General features: G+C 42.1%; 1 protein-coding gene across 1 annotated transcript in view; it reads left to right on the forward strand.

Annotated features, from left to right (window-relative positions):
• LOC117248076 (melanopsin-A) overlaps window positions 1-18,775 on the forward strand; it is a 65,424-nt gene that overhangs the window by 804 nt on the left and 45,845 nt on the right. The gene's annotated exons all lie outside the window — the stretch shown is intronic.

Here is an 18,775-nt window from a genome sequence, read left to right on the forward strand (position 1 = left end):
CGTTATCATCAGGTCACAGGCTCCATATTGATCAGATGAAGTGACCGATTTCACTTTGGCCACAGAGCAGAGATAAAACAAGGGGTCACATCACACTGAAAACACTGCAAATAAATAACTGAGAGTTTTCATTTCTGATTGTGATTATATGCTTCATTTGATTTACCTGTGATGGTATTTGATAAAAACTATTAAAATATGATCTATAGTTTTGTTGTGTGGGAGTTTACAACACTGCTTATTGGCTTTTTGGCTCAGCAAATTGATACGCACAGGACAGTATCAGGCTATAACTGATTAATGTATCCTTATATAATGGTTGGTATGATTGTGGTTCATATATCACATGGAAAAGCACCCCTACAAGTTAGGGTTGGGAAAATAATCATGGTTGGGCATTGTTACGTAAGCGTACATTACGTATGTTACTTAACATAACTCAACCTCGGTCTCCAGGGTCAAAGTCCCAGTATGTTTGCTCAATCCACCACCTCCTTATTGTAGATGTATAACAATAACTTGGTGGCAGACCTCAAGATGGTGCCTACTCAGACCAATGGAGTTGCTCGCATGGTGCATACGCCAAAGAGTTCGTGCTTGTGATGATGTCATAGATTTTTAAATCACTTTTCTTGGCTCGAGGGAGGTTTTAAAAACACGAAACCTCCATAGATGAATAAATAATAATAGAAAGAGTCGTAATCGACCATGTTGATGGTTTTATAGAGGTCTCTCTTACAGTGGTGGTCTATTAGGAGAATGATTTTCGGGTCGCAGGGGATTTTTTTTCTGCAATATCACAAGTGGCCACTGGGAAGAAGTTGGATGCAAGGCTGAGCTGGGTTCCTGGGTGTCTGCTCCCTATGTAGACGTTGTCGCTCTTTATACTACACGACCTGACTTCCTCCTTTGCTTCCATCATATGTTGGAGGATGATTATTTTGTTTGGTTTTTGCCCTCATAGTTCACTGACAATGTTTTTACTGTAAATATGCAAAACTATTAAAGCTAGGATACTTTTTTTAATGAAAGAGTGCATATCTTATCTTTGTGATATTAAAATAACTGAAGGAAACACACACAGATAAAATACATAGGATTATTTATTGAATATTTCAAAATTGAAATCAAAGCACGCATCACTTTAAATGAAATTGTCTTACAAAAAAAGTCACATTTAATTTTAAATCCAAAAAGCAAGCTCCGTTAAAAAAGTGGAAAATAAATATCTTGTATTTCTTACAAACAAAATGAATTATTTTAAATATTGTCATGTCAAAATTTTATTTCTAAAATAAGAGCCAAGTTCTCTAAAACAGTATGAAATGAATAACTTGCATCCCTTGCAAACAAAAAAAATTAAATATTGCCATTTCAAAAGTAGAAAATAATAACTGGCATCTCTTGTAAACATTTTTTAAGATAATGCCGTGTTAAAAGTAAAACATAACTGGCATCACTTGCTTTTTATGACATCAGTTTTACATGTTTGGCACTGCAGTTTGGTAAATATTTTCGCGATGGCACAGTGTGTCTTCTGTTGAGGGTTTTAACGAGGTGTTTAACCCCACTGTGCCCCACTGTCGCTATGGGAGCCATATCCTTCACGATGTAGTGGAAGTTGAATATTTTTAATATTGTGTAGCCTTTGTAAATGTGTTATCGAGAGCTGCTGTGTGGAGGCACTTGTTGCTTGGTTCTTTTTTTGACTGTTCATATTCAGTAACGTGATTGTGCTCAAATGCTGAGACAGATTGGTGGTGTTACCTTTGGTTGCTGAAACTGTTTTTCCACAGTGTTTACATTTTATATTCCTTCTGTTCGGTGTCGTCTTCACGAAAGCTAAAATGTGCAACGGACACGGCGTTTCTCTGCAGGAGCACAAGCTGCTCAAGTTGCTCAGCTGGCTCGGTGTTTGAGTTCTCCTCCATGTTGCGTCCAGGTTGTGGACTGGACTGGACGGGGCTGAGTCATGTGACTACTCACGCATTAGTATGTTTTTAAGGAGACAGTACAAGAACACACTGTGGGGAAAGCATTAACAATATTTAACAAATGAATTTACCTACATGGACAGCATTACATCCGTTACAGGTTTCAGTTAATTGTTGATTAATTGCCTGGCCCTACCTCCTAGCTCGTGATCCGAGCGTCCGGGGCTGAAAAATGAAGCCAATACAGAAGTGCCAAAAACTGCAGTCCTTTGAACGGTTGCTTGAGGCTGACTCCAGAAGCCAGTCAATTGCCATAGACCCCCATGTTAAAATGGTTTTGGTCTCTATAGCTAATTTCCCAATATTTGGCTTCTCAGTCAGATCCACATGATGCTCCTCCACAGTGCCACCGTCTCCTCCAAATATGGTCACTTTTGGCTCCAAAAAGTGAAGCAATTTTGAAATGCCAAACTCGAGGCTTCAAAACTGGAGTCCACAAACCAATGGGTGATGTCACGGTGGCTGCGTCCATTATTTTAACAGCCTGTGGTGTGAGTACAAACAGTGAATGAGAACAGCTTGCATTGGTTAGTGTAATAAATATTGTGTGTGCTGAAATCCTCCATTATAACCTACAGAGCCTGCAGATTTCAGTTTATGCGCATGTGGAATTTTGTGTTGTTATCTATCTGAGATAGCAGCTTGGCAGAGGAGATGGGAGATGGAGGGAGAGTGAGTGTTACGGAGGGATGTGCTGACAGCATAATGTGTCTCTTGAACGCATCAGCATGAAATGCATGAATGCAACTTTCCTCCTTTGAGCGCTTCGTTTGGTTCCTCAGACAGACCGCGCTGCCGTCAGTGCTGTACGGGCCACATGTAAACACTTCTCACTCGGCTGCACAGGAAAAAAATATATCTTAGGTTGTGTGCGAAGCGAGATCAGTCTGGTCTGAACACCACAGAAAACACACACAGATACACACACACACACACACACACACATTAAGGGATGCAGTGTAGAAATGTTGCTTCTTATCGCTCAGCTTCACCGACACCTCGGAGCTGCACACACGTCACGCTTCACAGCTCAAAGGTCGACTTTATTTTCTCCTCCAGCAGTGAGGTTACTGTACACATCTGCAGGATGTGCAGCTGATCAGGTGGAGGGCTGATAACACACTTTCCTCCTTCTGTCTGTGTATTGATTGTGTATGTTCCAGCTGCTGTGTGTTCTCGAACAAACACATATTGACGTCTGTATTCAGGACGCCCATCTATGCCTCTGCAAATGTTGTATTGATTTAACGCTGGTGCATGTGTTGTCTTTGTAAAGCTGCTGTAGCTGCCAGCTGTGGTTAACTCTCAACCAAACTTTCCACTGACTGTTTGGGACACTCGATTTTTTTTTAAATGACAGACAGAAACAACTATCAAGTTGATTTTATGCAGCTTTTATCAGTCCAGGACTCCTGACACTCAGAGGAGGTGGCTTATCTTCAGGTAGACTCCGTCAGCTGCTTCAATAAAAGTAATAATGAGGTCAAATACGTATAGTAAATTGTGATGCTAAATATGTGATGTTAAATATATACTGATCAGAGGTGGAACGTAACTTAAGTACATTTACTCAAATGCTGTACTTAAGGACAATTTTGGGGTACTTTACCTAAATATTTCCAGTTCATGCAACCTCATACTTCTACTCTACGCCTCAATATCAGTGACACAGATGGAAGTCTGCGCCTCGTTAATCGTCCACAGAACGAGGCTGCACGCCAACATTTTCAGAACAAAATTAAACAGGCTGCAGTGAGAGTCTGTCTCCATGAGATATTTAAAAATGAGTCCTTCTAAGGCGAGCTCAGGGGTTTAGTTTTGCCGTAGTCTGACGCTACGTGACTTTGAGGATTAGAATATATTCTGTCACATAACCTGGCCAAAATTAATAGGGGGGTAGCGAAAAATGGGGTTGGTACAGAACGGTTCCATTGGTACCATCCACAACTTTTCACAGTGGAAACGGGAAAAAAAGCGTACTGAACTGAACCGTACCGTACTGCTCGGTGGAAACAGGGCTTATGTGTCTGTCTAGTGACCTGGCCAGGGTGTACCCCACCTCCCTCCCAATGTCAGCTGGGATAGGCTCCAGCCCCCCCAACAGGGCAAGTGGCTAAAGAAATTGTTGAATGAATATGATGATTAATGTATTTTTAATAACTAAAACACGAGTCTTTGATCCACGTTGTTCGTATCTGGACTTAGAAGAGTATTAACTTTGTCTGTGGGCTACAGCAACAAAGCAGGACATAACAATCTCAATTAAAATGGACAAAAAAAGAAACAATTGTATTACATAGTAGGGATGCACCGAAATGAAAATTTGTGGCCGAAGCCGAATAATATTAAACGCTTGGCTGAATACCAAATATTGTTGTTTAGTTTTTCATTAGTTTTTGCAGATGAACCACCTCCAGATTAGTGTTGTCACGGTACCAAAATTGGGACCCACTGTACGATACCAATGAAAGTATCACGGTTTTGAGTAGTATCACGATACCACAGTGAAAATGAGACAGATGTGCCTTTTGTCATTTATAAAAAGATAAATCACTTTTCTATAATACATCAATGATATTTCAATGGAATAAATTACTTATTGACTTATTCATACTTCAAAAACAGCATCAATGAGTGATTAACATAGGGGGGATCAAAATAAAATAAATAAAATAAAAATCAACCAGCCACCCTCCTCCCCTTCATAAGTAAAGAACAGTCCCTAAAGTGCAGTGAGGTCTGTGGGCCGTTACCTGCCCAATGACAGAAATGTGAACAGCTCGTTTCTCCTCTGACACGTCACATACCTGTGTTCGGCTGGCTCGGCTGTTCAGGTACTTCTGGGCAGTCATGACACCAAGAAGAGGATATTATTGGAGCCGGACTTCTCCTCGCTGGTAAGCCTATGGCCGCCGTATTTGACAGGAATACATTACTGTCTGTGTCTGTGACCCCCATTCAACCCATGATCGGTGGGATTCGCCTTTCGTCTCTGCTGCTGGTTGAAATCTGTAGGCTGCTCGCACAGCGTGCTGAATGATTTAAGCCTATTTTGCTCACTCAAAACTATTTTTAGTCGCAAATGCGAGTGCGGTGACGGACGGATTGCCACACTGCCGACATTTTACTCTGCCCCTCATGGCACGCTGTTTGATTGCGTTATCAAAACACGCCGCTGTTATTCGGCCTTGCTTTTAACTTATTCCACCGAATACCGAATGTGTGTTTTTTGCAATATTCGGCCGAATATATTCGGTTACCGAATATTCGCTGCATCCCTATTACATAGCGCACTTAAATCAAGAAAAAATTACCAAATCATAAAAAATCAACCCGCTTTTGAGACGCTCCCTGTGGTGTATGATGTGGCGAACAGAACAAAACCAGGTTATAGCCATGGCAGCTAGAATGCTGCTCAGCTACGGCTGGTGGAATTGGCCCTCCTGGCTCCCTTACAGTCAAGATGGTGACAGGATAAAAATGGCGACTTATTCATCTCGTATCGTACCTAACTTCAGTAACTGTTTGTATGATCAAACAACAGTTTGTATGATGTCCCACCTTAAAGTGTCTCAAACTTGACATGGTGCTGAACACACGACTCCAGGGAAAAGATTGTTTTTTTGTGTTCCATTCACCACCCGAGCCCGGCTCTTTACATGACTGCCTCCTTGTTTAATCCTGTCAGTGCATTGGTCGCGTGATCACTGCCTTTTAGAATACGTGGGATATGTACAAAATTAGGTGCGTTCATTTTTGTAGGAAAACATACGATCAGTTATATCAGACATGGAAATATCCTGCTGATGCTCTGTTTCAAAATGAAATGAGACAATTTGTGGATCTTAGTTTTTTGAGCCATGATGGGCCACAGATGGTACTGCTTGTTGTCTTTGGCCAAACGTTTCCGTCAGTCAGTGACATTAAATAACAGTCAATAAAACAGGTTTTTAAAGAATCATTGCAACTAAGAGGGAACCTTGAGTGTACAGTAGATGTACACACACAATATGAGGCTGATTGGTCTGGCAGTTTGTGAGATTATTGGCTTTATTGGGGACCCACTTAAATGACCACCTGTGGGTCCTGGGGACTCAACACAAAAACCTATCAACACCCATGCTTTTTATTGATTGATCCATAACGTGTATAATCACCTGAAAATAAGAATAATTGTGTTTTTATTACTTTAGAATGAGCCGTTTATATCGACATAGGGAGCAGGTCCTCGGTCATGGAGTCCATCATGTTGCACCGTGTTTGTACAGTAGCCCAGAACAGATAACACTGGCTCTAGATAAGGACATTCTTGTCTTTGCATGGGCCTCTGTTGTTCTCTTACACACTTGGCACATGATAGAAGTCTCAGTTCTGCAACCTCACTGCTAGAAAATTCAAAATAACATTAATTGACAGAAACAAACAGCAGCAGAGAGGCTTGTGGTCGGAGCTCAGGGCCTGAGTGGTCGCTCCTGTATTCTGGTGGTCGTGACGTGAAGCTGTGTTGATATTCAGCGGGCAGGTTGATATTTACTCAGCTCCTTCAAACCTGTTTTCCATCCTGACAGAAAAGTCACAGCTCGGCTACCTCCATTTGTCTCCGAGATAAGAGCTCATATCAGAGATGGAGGGAGTCACCGTCCTCTCCACCTCTTTCTCCTTCACCTCTTGTTTTTTTGTTTTTTTTTTTCTTTTTTTCTCAGCTCAGGGTTAAAGTGTCAGAAACATATTTCATCTGTGTCCTCTGATGTCTGTCCATACAGAGAGATTTGGTTTTATTTGTTCAGCTTATATCAATCTGAGGTTTCTGTCTGCTGTAGTTACGTCTGCTGCTCCTGCTGAGATCTTCGTTCTCTCAAGACACTATAATGTGATAACGGTGGCAGATTAGACGATCCTTTAAATTCTTTGTTTCTTTATTTTGAATTAAAATACCTTGACTTAAAGAAGAAGCAAACGAAAGCTAATCTGCAGCTACGAGCTGGGTGAACATGCTGTCACTGGCTGACGTTTTAATGTTCACTCAGTCGTCTTTGCCTCTCATGTATCAGGATTGCATGTGAGTCACTGACTCTGGCATCAGCTTCTCTGACAGATAAATACCCAGCACTGTTTGGAAAAGTCCAAAATGTCATTTCACAAGTTCTGAAGGTTAAACATCTGGCTGAAAAAAAAATCTGTCTGCTGCAGGATGGAAAGATTTTAAACCTGTTCCCAAGTTACGACCAAAACCAAACGTATGGCAGTCAGTGGCTACCTGGACAGGAAACACACTCACAACCTGAGAAACGGGTCAAAAATCAGCTTTAACGGTCTTATCTTATCTGACAGGACAATCAGAAATAGTTGGAGGATGACAGGTCAAGTGAAGGAGACAACCCTCTCAGTATCATTTAGTTCATAATCTGTCCCATTTATTCCACATCATGTGTGATGGATGGAGGGATTCATATCATTGGATGACTTGTAAGTGTTGCAGAGTTGGTCATGTGACCTTCCTGTAAAGCTCAGTACCAGAACCGACATGTTACCCATCATTATGTCTAAGTCAAAACCACACCTGCATGCACCCGTTATTAAAAGTCCTGCGACCTGACCCACACTGGTTATTAATGATTAAACACATACAGTCAGTCACATTAAGATAGGTAACTGTTCTTGAATTACAAATCCAGTGGAGGAAAAGTCTGTGCTCGATACCAGGATGGCAAAAACACTGAATCACTGCCAGGTTAGGAAAGATTTTAGCATGCTCCTTCCACCACCTTAAAACCTCTAAGGATCCTCCTTGGGTGTCTTGAACTCGAGGTAGGCTGCCACCTCACCCTCGGGCTGCAAAGCTTCATCGCTGGAGTCCTTCACGTCGGTGGACCAATGTAACGACGGGGTCGAAGGTTCGACTTGTGTCACTGACTTTTAAAATAAAAGAAATTGCAGCTTGATAGTTGTGATTACATGTCAAAATATTACTGCACATCTTGCACCTTACACCTGCGTGTAGTTCATTTTACCCGTGCTACATTACGTCTCTGGCGTGAGGGTTCAAACACTGTATTAACGGTAAAACGCCACATTATTTGCATTACCATAAATGATGAACTTGCTGACGTGAAGCGTCCATGTTTGTTTTCAAGTATGATGATGTCAAGGGCCAATTTGGAGACGCAACTACAACTCTGATGTAGATGTGAACACTGTTCACAAGTTGGAAACCAGTAATTAACTATATTATGACGAGTGTGAGTATAATATTTGTCTTTTGTCTGTTTTTTATTGGCTGGCTGGTGTGTTGTTCAGAGAAGTGCTCTGCTATCACTGTGGGAAATCTGTGTGTGCGTGTGTGTGTGTGTGTGTGTGTGTGTTACATGATGTACTGCCATATGAATGTGTGTGTAATTTTAGCCTCTTCTTTATGAATAAGATAAGATAAACCGTTATGGCTCCAGCAGCTCAAGGACATATTTAAGAATAGATAAAAGATAAGTTATTATAAGTATGTAAAATTAAAAATGAGAATATAAAGAGCAATTTAAAGCTACAGGAGGTAACTTTAATGAAAATAAACTCTTGTTATATTTTCTTAAATTGTCACTACATCTACAAAGTATTACATGAGACACACAGTCTATGAAAAAGCTCATGTCCCTCCTCCTCTTCTTACTGCCTCTAATGGCCTTTGCTAGAATCTACCTTTGCTGAAAGAAAACCAATCAGAGCCGAGTTCAGTCTAGCCACGAGCAGACTGCAGAGGGTGAAAATTAAAAAACACACAATCTCAGTATTTAGAGCCAAGTTGCACCTGTGGTTCAGTAACGATCAAGGGTCACTGAAGCTTTTCTGTACTGGAAAACAAGTTCAGAATCAAAGTTCACACAGTGTTCTCCCCTGTGATGCTGGGACATCAATTAAATTGGAGTTGGAATCATTTAATTCTTCGTATTTGGGGCCAGAACTGTTTCAAATTTTAGTGTTTATCTCTGTTAAAATAGTTATTTTTGAAGAACATCAATGTGACACCCCGTTTACCCCCCGGGGATGAGGGGAGTGGCTTGAAAGCTTGAAAGCAGCAGCTGCTACTTTCTCACAAAATAAGAGAGCTGCACTACTTAACCTGGACTGTCGACTTTTAAATTAAACACAGAATAGGCTGCAACACTGTGAAACACACTCATGTTGGATGGGAGCAAGGAGCTGGGTCCACCAGGGTTTTTTTGACCAGCTCAAAATATGAGGCGCCCCTCAGGAAAGGCCCAGCTGGGAGCACTGTAGAGGTGCAGTGATTTTTTTTTCAGTTGCGACACTTTGATTGCGTCTGGTTGTTACACAGAATATCAATGAGAGAATTACATCTATCCAACCATCTATCTATCTTTTGACAGGACAGTATTTAAGTGTGACGGGGGGAGAAAGATGGAGGATGACATGCAGTGAAGGCTGCAATTGAGCCTGTGGCTGCTGCTGCAAGGACATTGCCTTTGTACATGGCACACCAGCGCTACCCACAGAGCTACTAGGCACGCCCTGTCTATACGTCTTAAAGGCATACTATACATGATTTGTTGCTTCCTATTTGTAAACACAACTCGGCAAGAAAGAGCAGCGGTGGACAAGTGAACTAGAGAGTGAATGAAGAGAGGAAGTGATGTGAATGAGAACAAATCTGAATTAGAGAAATGATTGTTTCATGGCGGTCATGTTCTGAAGCACAATAAATCCATCCACACCTCCACACACCTCTGCATTTATGTGCTGCTGTTGGCCGGGGACTACACACCATTACCCAAAGGCTGACACCCACAAATATCCTGAACACACCAAAATAATGAGACAATCCCGACAGAAGGCAGGTTCTGTACGGATATACACACTGCCACACACTGCTAGTAGGTCATAAAGATCCTGCAGTGTATAGCTTTAACATATTTCTCCCTCATTGTTGTCATTGTTCAGCACTTGACCAGAGCCCGTTTGTGCAGCGGCTCTCCGTCACTCTCAGTATTTGCTTATTGAGTTCTGTCAAGCAAAGCATGTCTACAGTCGTCAAGACTTAAACAATGTTCGATTACAACGCACCACCGCTGTCACATTAGACCTTCAAAAGAGAACAAAACCCAACCTCATCATTGATTTCAGAACGAGCAGCCCAGACCCCTTCCTGCTGTTTATAGATGGTGACTGTGCGGAAAGGGTAAAAAGCTTTACATTTCTGGGTACCCTATCACTGATAGCCTCACCTGGTCCAATAACACCTCGGCCGCTGTCAAAAAAGCTCAGCAACGCATGCACTTCCTGAGGCTGTTTCAAAGAAACTGAATGAACAGCTGCTGGTGACATACTATCATGCTTCCATTGAGAGTATCCTGCATCACAGTCTGGTACGGCGGGTCCATGTCATTGGTCTGACAGCCCATTAGTCCAATGTCCCGTTGTTCCGATATGTGATTAATACTAGGCTATATTGTATTTGTGTACCATAGAGGATCAGCAAATGCAACAAAAGTAGGCTACTGGTTGAGATACAAGTGTCATAGAGAGGAGAGAGTGAAACACCATAACCTCCTGTTATTAACTCTGGGGTCCGGGTTGTGTGGGGAGCTCTCCGCGGTGCTGAACGGCTCCCGGCGGGCGTATTTCTGCCTTGATGGTGCACTGCGACCGGCTCTGGGTCAGCTGGGAAAGGCTTGAGGCAAAGCAGGCTCACGGCTTATGTGTTTGTCACTTTCTTTTTCATTTTAATCCACACCATGATCTTTTCCTGACCCTAACCAAGTGGTTTTTGTGCCTAAACCTAACCAGACCTTAACCACAGGGCATCATGATGATTTGATGAACAACAGGACTTCAGGACAATGGGTTAAATATGGTCGGAACAATGGGCTGTCGGACCAATGGGGAGACCCCGGTACGGCGGCTGCACAGCAGCAGACAACAAGGCTCTGCAGAGGGAAATTAACACAGCACAAATAATTATCGGCTCTCCTCTTTCTTCCCTGGAAGAGGTTGCTAACATCCACAACTCAGCAGGGCCTTGGCCATCATCAAAACTGCACCTAGGATACCATCTGTTGGAAAATCCGGACAAACAGACTCAAACACAGTTTTTCCCCACTGCAATAAGGTCTTTGAATCAATTCAGATACACAGGATGAATTCTTATAGGTATAATTAGCAGGGCTGCCCCCTAATAGTCGACCAAAGGTTAGTTGACAAGAAAGGACATTAGTTGGCAAGATTCAGTGGTCGCTTAGTTGCAGAATGTTTTTTTAAATAAAACAAACGTGAAACTCTATTAGGAGCTGCGCCATGTCAAAATAAATCAAAACCTATATGACCGGATCATGTGGGAATTTAATTTGAAAGGACAGACACAGTCAGACAGGAGTCACGTTACAAACCAATCACAGCCGACATATATCTTTCCCTTCTTCTATAAATATTCAGTCTGATAAATACAGAAAAGTTGATCATGTTAGTGCAGGGCTACCCAGAGCTTTACATCGGTCCCACGGACGATATAAACAGCGCCTGGAAGAAGATCAGCTCTGCACTCAGGATTTCAGGTAGGCTAAATAGGCTGTATGGTGCTTGTTGAGGTCGCTTAGCATAAGAGTAGCGCCCAGAGCGCGACCTTGCGTTTTCCAGGCAGTTAAAGACACGGCATGTGCATGACCTCTAATTGATCTATTACACTTATTTATCGTTTATCAGTTATAATTGTGTGGATTGGATGGTTGAATGTAGCACTCCTAATTTTGAAAAATGAAAAGGAAACTTAACTGTTCATCCTGCTCCGTCTTCAGCTACCGCCACGCATACACACAAATTCTGTGGGGACAGCTGCAAGTTGATCATTTTTCAACTCTCAGCACTCAGAAAATAATTGCTAAATGTGCAGCACCCACCGTAGAATAGATGCTGAGCACCTCGTCACGCTACAACAGTACACAGGCCTCAGGGAAAATAAAGCCTTGGTAGACACAGCTCCAAAAGTGTACTGATCCCGGTACACCACCCAAAATGTTTCACAACCAAACACACAGCCCTTCAGCGGTCCACTGGCCCCATCTGTTGTCTCTGCTGGTTTAAATACTCCAGGCCCTGATGAGTGGTTGTTAATCAGCTGTGCACAGTCACTACCTGTAGCTGCAGGCGGAGGAGAGGAGAGCACCACAAAAACACAAAAACACAACCCTGCAACAAGTAACAAATGCAATAGCAGTTGGTTTCGGCTTTACACGCCAACATCAGATGTGTGTTGAGCTGCTGCAAAAGGCTGCTGGACGCCATGAATTAATTCCGAATCAAAGCCAATGGTTAAAAATAGTCAGTCCATCACTTTATTGAAGGAGGTTGTGCTGTTGGCGTGTGAACACATGACACGCAGGTCGACAGTCAAACACGGAAGCTGTTTGCCGTCAGATAAATAATGTGACACATAAATGTCACAGTGAAACATGTTGGTTGATGGCATTTTGATGACATTTCAGCAGCGTCTCTTTTCTTCTCTGTGTGTGAGTCAACATGTGATTAGTTGAAAGAGGACGACCTGCAGGTGTGAGCTCGTACCTCAAATTATGAAAATGACATATTTAAATGCACTTGTGGCGTTTAATATGCTTCATGTGGATGTTATCTCGATAGATCGCTGTCAGGAAGTGCAAATGGAAATGGATGTGAATGTCTCTGCAATGCAGTGGAGGTGGTTACATTTGAATTACTGCTCAAAGGATGTGAAAAAATGCAACAGAAAAACATCCTTGTTACCCTGTCAGACTCACTTTTCATAACAGATAAAACAGTGAGTATTAATAAGTGGTGGGAGAAGTGTTCAGATCTTTTACTAAATGTACATAAAACAATAAAACTACACTGTGAAAATGCTTCACTACAAGTAAAGCTCCTGCTTCCAGAACTTTACAGAAGTAAAATTATCTATATATTATCAGCAAAATGTGCTTAAACTAAAGTACTGATTGTGCAGTAAAATGTTCACTGTCAGTGTTTTACTATTTTATTTAACGTGCTTTATTTTTACAACGTAATTTCTAGATAACCATGGATTTCTGTCACCATCAGTTTTTTGGGGTCATTTGAGGGTTTATCTTATCTTACTATATAATGACGAAAATTCTGTGTGTGTGTGTCTGTTCCACGTTTTTCTCCTCACTGACTCGGTCAATCCATGTGAAATTTGGCACAGTGGTAGAGGGTCATGGGAGGATGCGAATGAAGCAATATTACATCAATTGGCCAAAGGGGGGCGCTATAGCAACCGATTGAAATGTCAAACTTTGAATGGGCATATCTCATGCCCCGTATGTCGTAGAGACATGAAACTTTGCACAGAGATGCCTCTCCTCATGAGGAACAAATTTGCCTCAAGAACCCATAACTTCCGGTTATATAGATTTTTGGCCATTTTGAATTTTTTGAAAAAATCGATCTGTTCCTAGGAAGTTTGAGCGATCTGCATGAAACTGGGTGAACATAATCTAGGGACCAATATCTAAAGTTCCCTCTTGGCAAAAGTTGGAAAACTTACTAAAACTGAGCTTCTATAAGGCAATGAATATTGCGGAGGGCGTGGCTCATCACATAAAGGTGTATAACATCTCAAGGGTTTCACCCATCACCACGCAACTTTGTAGGCATATGACCACACATAATCTGAGGGGACCCCTCCATTATTGACCCCATCAAACAAAATGGAGGCGCTAGAGAGCTAATTTCTTATTTAGGCCTAACCGCCATATGGATTTTTACTAAACTTGGTAGATATGTAGAACAGGATGCCTCAAGGTGACTGGAGAAATTTAACTCTAATTGGCAACTGGGTGGCGCTATAACAACAGAAAAATGCTTAAAAATGGCTAAAATGCGACCGATCGCTGTGGCTCCCCCTGTGGACCAATGTTTTGGGGGTTTTTCTTTCTAATTTTGGTATGACTAAGTCATGGTATGGTATGCTGTACATAATCACGGAAACTGTGAGTGTGTCATTCTGTCAGTCAGTCATTCTGTCTGTCCCTCGTTTTTCTACTCACTGACGTGGTCAATCTATGTGAAACTGCACATAGGCATCGAGGATTGGCATAGGTAGAAGGTGACAAAGCTACCAATGGGTATGGACTAGTTTGATATTAAATGAAAGTCTCGGCTTTCAGAATTTCAAACTCAGACTAAATTCAGATGATAAATACAATTTTTAAGCTTGTAAAGGCATGATGACTTGTGAACACTCGTCAAATGCACTTGTGGTCAAACTCAGTGCCACCTGCCCTCCCTCTATGTACCCCTGAAATTATGAATGAAAGGCTTAACATGACAGTAGTCTTGACTTTCAGAATACTAAAACCTCTTTAAGCTAGTTCTAAGTGGCTCAGCATTGTGCGGCATTCATTAAGTAACCTGTATCCTGTTGGGGGTCGTGGGGGGCTGGACAGGTCACCAGACTATCACAAGGCTGACACATAGAGACAGACACCTATGGGCAATTTAGGAGGGATGAAAAAAGTGATGCCTTCCTACCTTTTGAAGCAATTAAGTCTTAATGTGTGTCCATTTCTTGATTATATATACTCCTTTAGTCCATAAGGGTCCGCTGTTAAAAATTAATCTGAGTTGTGGTGGCAGCATAGTGGTGCAGTGGTTACCATTGCCACCACAAAGCAAGAGGGTTCCTGTTTTGAACCCAGGGTGGGGGAGCCCTTCTGTGTGGAGTTTGCATGCTCTCCCCGTGTCAGCGTGGGTTTCCTCCAGGTACTCCAGCTTCCTCCCACAGTCCAAAGACATGCAGGTTAATTGGTGACTCTAAATTGTCCGTAGGTGTGAATGTGAGCGTGAATGGTTGTCTGTCTCTATGTGTCAGCCCTGTGATAGTCTGGTGACCTGTCCAGGGTATATGCTGCCTCTCAGGGCCCCCCATAGGATGACTGGTTACAGAAAATGAATGAATGAATAATCCAAATTGTGAATATCTCGTGAAGTTCACGGCTAACTGTATGCTAACTTTGTTTGTCACACAGACTGCAGTTCAACTGAAATAAACAATATTTTCTCATCTTCCTGCACCATATTGTTGGGTGTCTTGTTTTTGTTACCTTGCCAGCCACAAAATAAAATTGTTTTTTGTTAACTCCGGGACAGCTGCCAGAGTACAGCATACACTCCCACTTTGGAAGGTCAATGGGCTCATTCATCTTTGCAGCCACCGCACCACAAACTCTCCAAATCATAGCTTGGCGATGGTCGTTATGTAACGTGACTTACTTTGATTAATATTTGGAGCACAAAAACAATATTTATATTATTAGGAAGCTAGGAATCTCCTCTTTCCAAAAATATAAAACTGAAAATGTGTTACAGAGTCAATGTGGCTGAAAATCATAGAGCAAGTCACATGATGTTTTTGGATTATTATTACTGTTGCATTAATGTTAAATGCTGTTAAATGCTGCTGCTGTAGCTGTTTAAGGTTGTTCTTATTATAACTCCTCCTTTACTGTTGGTGGTTTAATCTACAGCAATGCATCATATTCAATAAGATCATCATAGCGTGTCTGTGCTGTCAGAACCGCATTATCTCTAAAAAGTCAGCTTTCCGTTATGTCAGAAAAACAGCCCTGTTTACAGCTGTGTGACGATCCAGTTTCTGCACTGTTGTGAAATGAAAGCACTTGTTCCGCAAACGTCCCCTGAACGGCATCCAAAGTCTCTCTAGCCCAGGTTTGTGAACCACAGCTCTGGTGCTGATCCAGCAGCAAGTCTCTAAATCCTCTGCAGACGTTCAGTATTTCAGCTCCCTGTCATGATTCTGCAGCCTCACGTCTCACATTCATCTTGTGTTTTGGTGAATGTTTTTATTTTACATGGCAACTGCTTGGAGAGGCTCTGCGAGCGTTACACGGCTGATAACGCTTGATGTGAATTTCCCAAATGTAATGTGACAGAGTGTTTCAATAGTTTCTACAGTTCACTTGTGACCTCTGAGTTTGGAGAAGAAACAACAGAGAGGCTGCAGGGGGTTAAAGTTTGATCCCAGATACATTTTACTGGTATAACTGCAAGTACTACTACGACAACTGATACTGCAGATGTTACCACTTGGCTGTTTAATATCAAAACTTTAAATGCGCTGTTCATACTTCATTTAATACAGAATTTTGGCTTAAAGCGAAGTGACAGAGGTCAGATGTAATCTTTGAAGCGAAGAGAACTGAACTCATACAAGTAAAGATGATGAGATAAAAAGAGAAACACTCTGACGGGTAAAACTTTGACCAAGATAGAGGAAGACAGGAAACTTGTGCAGACACCACTAACCGCAGCTCTGTGCTAGCGAAGTTGCATCACCCTGGATCACACTGAAGTTCTTTCCTTACTTGTGACAGTTTGCTGTGCGGAGGCCAAGTCGCCGTCTTGTAGTTATCAGAAGTTAGTATTTCTTTTTACGAAAAATTTGAGATTAAAGACCTTGGTGCTCACCAGCTGCTGAATAATATTCTAAACAAATCTCTGGTTGTCACAGTGTGCACTTCTGACCTACAGTTCACCCAGTAAATTTCCACTCACCCCCCCTCTCCTCCACACCTACCTGCCAGCCCGTCACCTGTCCACACATCTCCCGCACACCCACCTCATCAAGCCAGCTTTGCTCACCTGTGGCTCATTACTCCCTGCCTTGGGAAATACTCCAGCTTCACAGACTCTCGTCGCCAGATTGTTCGTCGCCATACACATGCAAGACTTTCCAGCGTTTATCCCTGGACTGCTTCCTCGTTCCCGACCTCACCTACCTCTGACTCGCCTGCTTCGTCTGCTCCGCGGTAAACCACTCAGCCTTCTGTCCTCGACCACTTCCGCATTCCTGTTTCTGTTCACCTGTTCCACATGGCTGTGTGGAGAGACAGCCAGTCAGCTCTACGTTGTGAGTTTACCTGTCCTGCTGCCTGTGATTTCCTGTGCTGTGGATTATCTTTCCATGTGGCTGCATGTTCTGTCTTCATGCGTGTGCAGCAGAATCCATTAATCAAAACCACTGGTTACTTGAGTCCTCGCCAGTTCCGACCAATCTACACATGGCTCCTCTCAGGTGTGTCGACTTTTCTTGTGTGTTTTCCTGGTTTCTAAATCCTTTGCTCATCTCACATCGCCTCCTGTCTGCTCCCTGATGGCACCGTTACACACTACTGAACTGTTTGCTGTTTGTGTGTGTCCAGCGGACACCAGTGACTCACCTGCTCTCAGCTTTGGCCTGAATCTGTTTCCTGGAAGGCTCCACACCAAGCTACTGACTCTCCCAGTTGTTTCACCTGCCTCCTCATTCTGTGTTTGTCAAAGCAGTGTCTGTGATGCTGCTTTTGAGTCCAAGACCCACTTGTCACAGGGTGAAAATAATCAGAATCAGAAACATTTTTATTGCCAAGTAGGTTAGCACTTTGAAAGAATTTGTGTTGGTGATATGGTGCGTAACAGTAATTACAGTGCAAAAATGAGGAGACACAATATAAAATAGAAAAGCTGTACAAGTCCTGTAATGTTGTGCAGAAATATGCATCTGTGTGGATCTGACTGCCACTTGGTCTGAACCAGGAACCTGAACTTTGGACAGACACTGACAGAGTCCAGGCCCGAGAACAAAAAATAACTTCCTGTTGTCAAAACTGGTAACTGAAGACATGATTAAGATAGCATGTGGGTGTGTGAGTGTTTTCAATGAGTCCCTATCTACCTATGTTTGTCAGGATGTGTTTCCATGAGCCATCAGTGCTGAGAGTCCGTCAGATAAATACAATGCGGTTAAAAGTTCAATATCTCACCTGGGATGTTGTAAAATATGAGTACAAAAGAAAGTGGCATGCAGAGAAAGGACTCAAGTAATGTACAAGTACCTCAGATTTGTAAATAAGTACAGTACTTGAAGTTCCCACCACTGGTCATTTTGGAAAGACATGACAGACAACATATAGAGTCATTTAGATTGGCTGAGACAGAAGACAATGCGCGTTGCTCAGAAAGTCATCTCCGAACAAGTCAAACCTATATAAGGTAAAGGGAATGAAAACGGAGAGCAGGGATCAAAAGATCCAATGATAGCAGGAAATATGTGCAGCTAATATATATCATATCACTCCCACATACACACACACACACTGGAGGGATTTGAAACCATAATGAGATATATGAAAGTCTGCTTCATGTATGTATTAGATAATTCCCTGGAGGTGAAGCTGAAGGCTGGATTTATAGCGTCAAAGGATCTGATATTTAACATTTTTTGGACCAGATTTCAGGATTACTGAGGTCTGTGAAGAAGCTTTAAAGGACCAGACTGACTGCTGCTTTTAGAGCAACTCCTGCAAACGAATGTATTATTTAAAGTGAAGGAAGACACATTTATATTATAGTCTGAGTATTTTCAATTTCTGCTGCTTTGTAATTCTTGACTAAATCTCAGAAGGAAATACTGTACTTTTTACTTAACCGTATTTATCTGACTGCTTTAGGTACTTCTAGGGCTGGGCAATTAATGACTATGTATGATATGTCGATATATTTTCAAGCAAGATATAAATTTAGATAACACCTTTTATATAAATGTAGAGAAAGATTACGTTACATGACACCATTTCTCGGAAAAGCCATGCCAGTATGCATCTCTCCTCTCTCCTCTCTGCTCTTCTAAGCGCCTGGATACAGGCGACAGATGTGTTTTGAAAAAAAAAATCCAGCAACAACACAGACCATATACATATACAAGACATATATAACGCGGACAAAGT

The sequence above is a fragment of the Epinephelus lanceolatus genome, chromosome 17 (assembly GCF_041903045.1).
Source record: "Epinephelus lanceolatus isolate andai-2023 chromosome 17, ASM4190304v1, whole genome shotgun sequence".
Taxonomy (NCBI): domain Eukaryota; kingdom Metazoa; phylum Chordata; class Actinopteri; order Perciformes; family Serranidae; genus Epinephelus; species Epinephelus lanceolatus.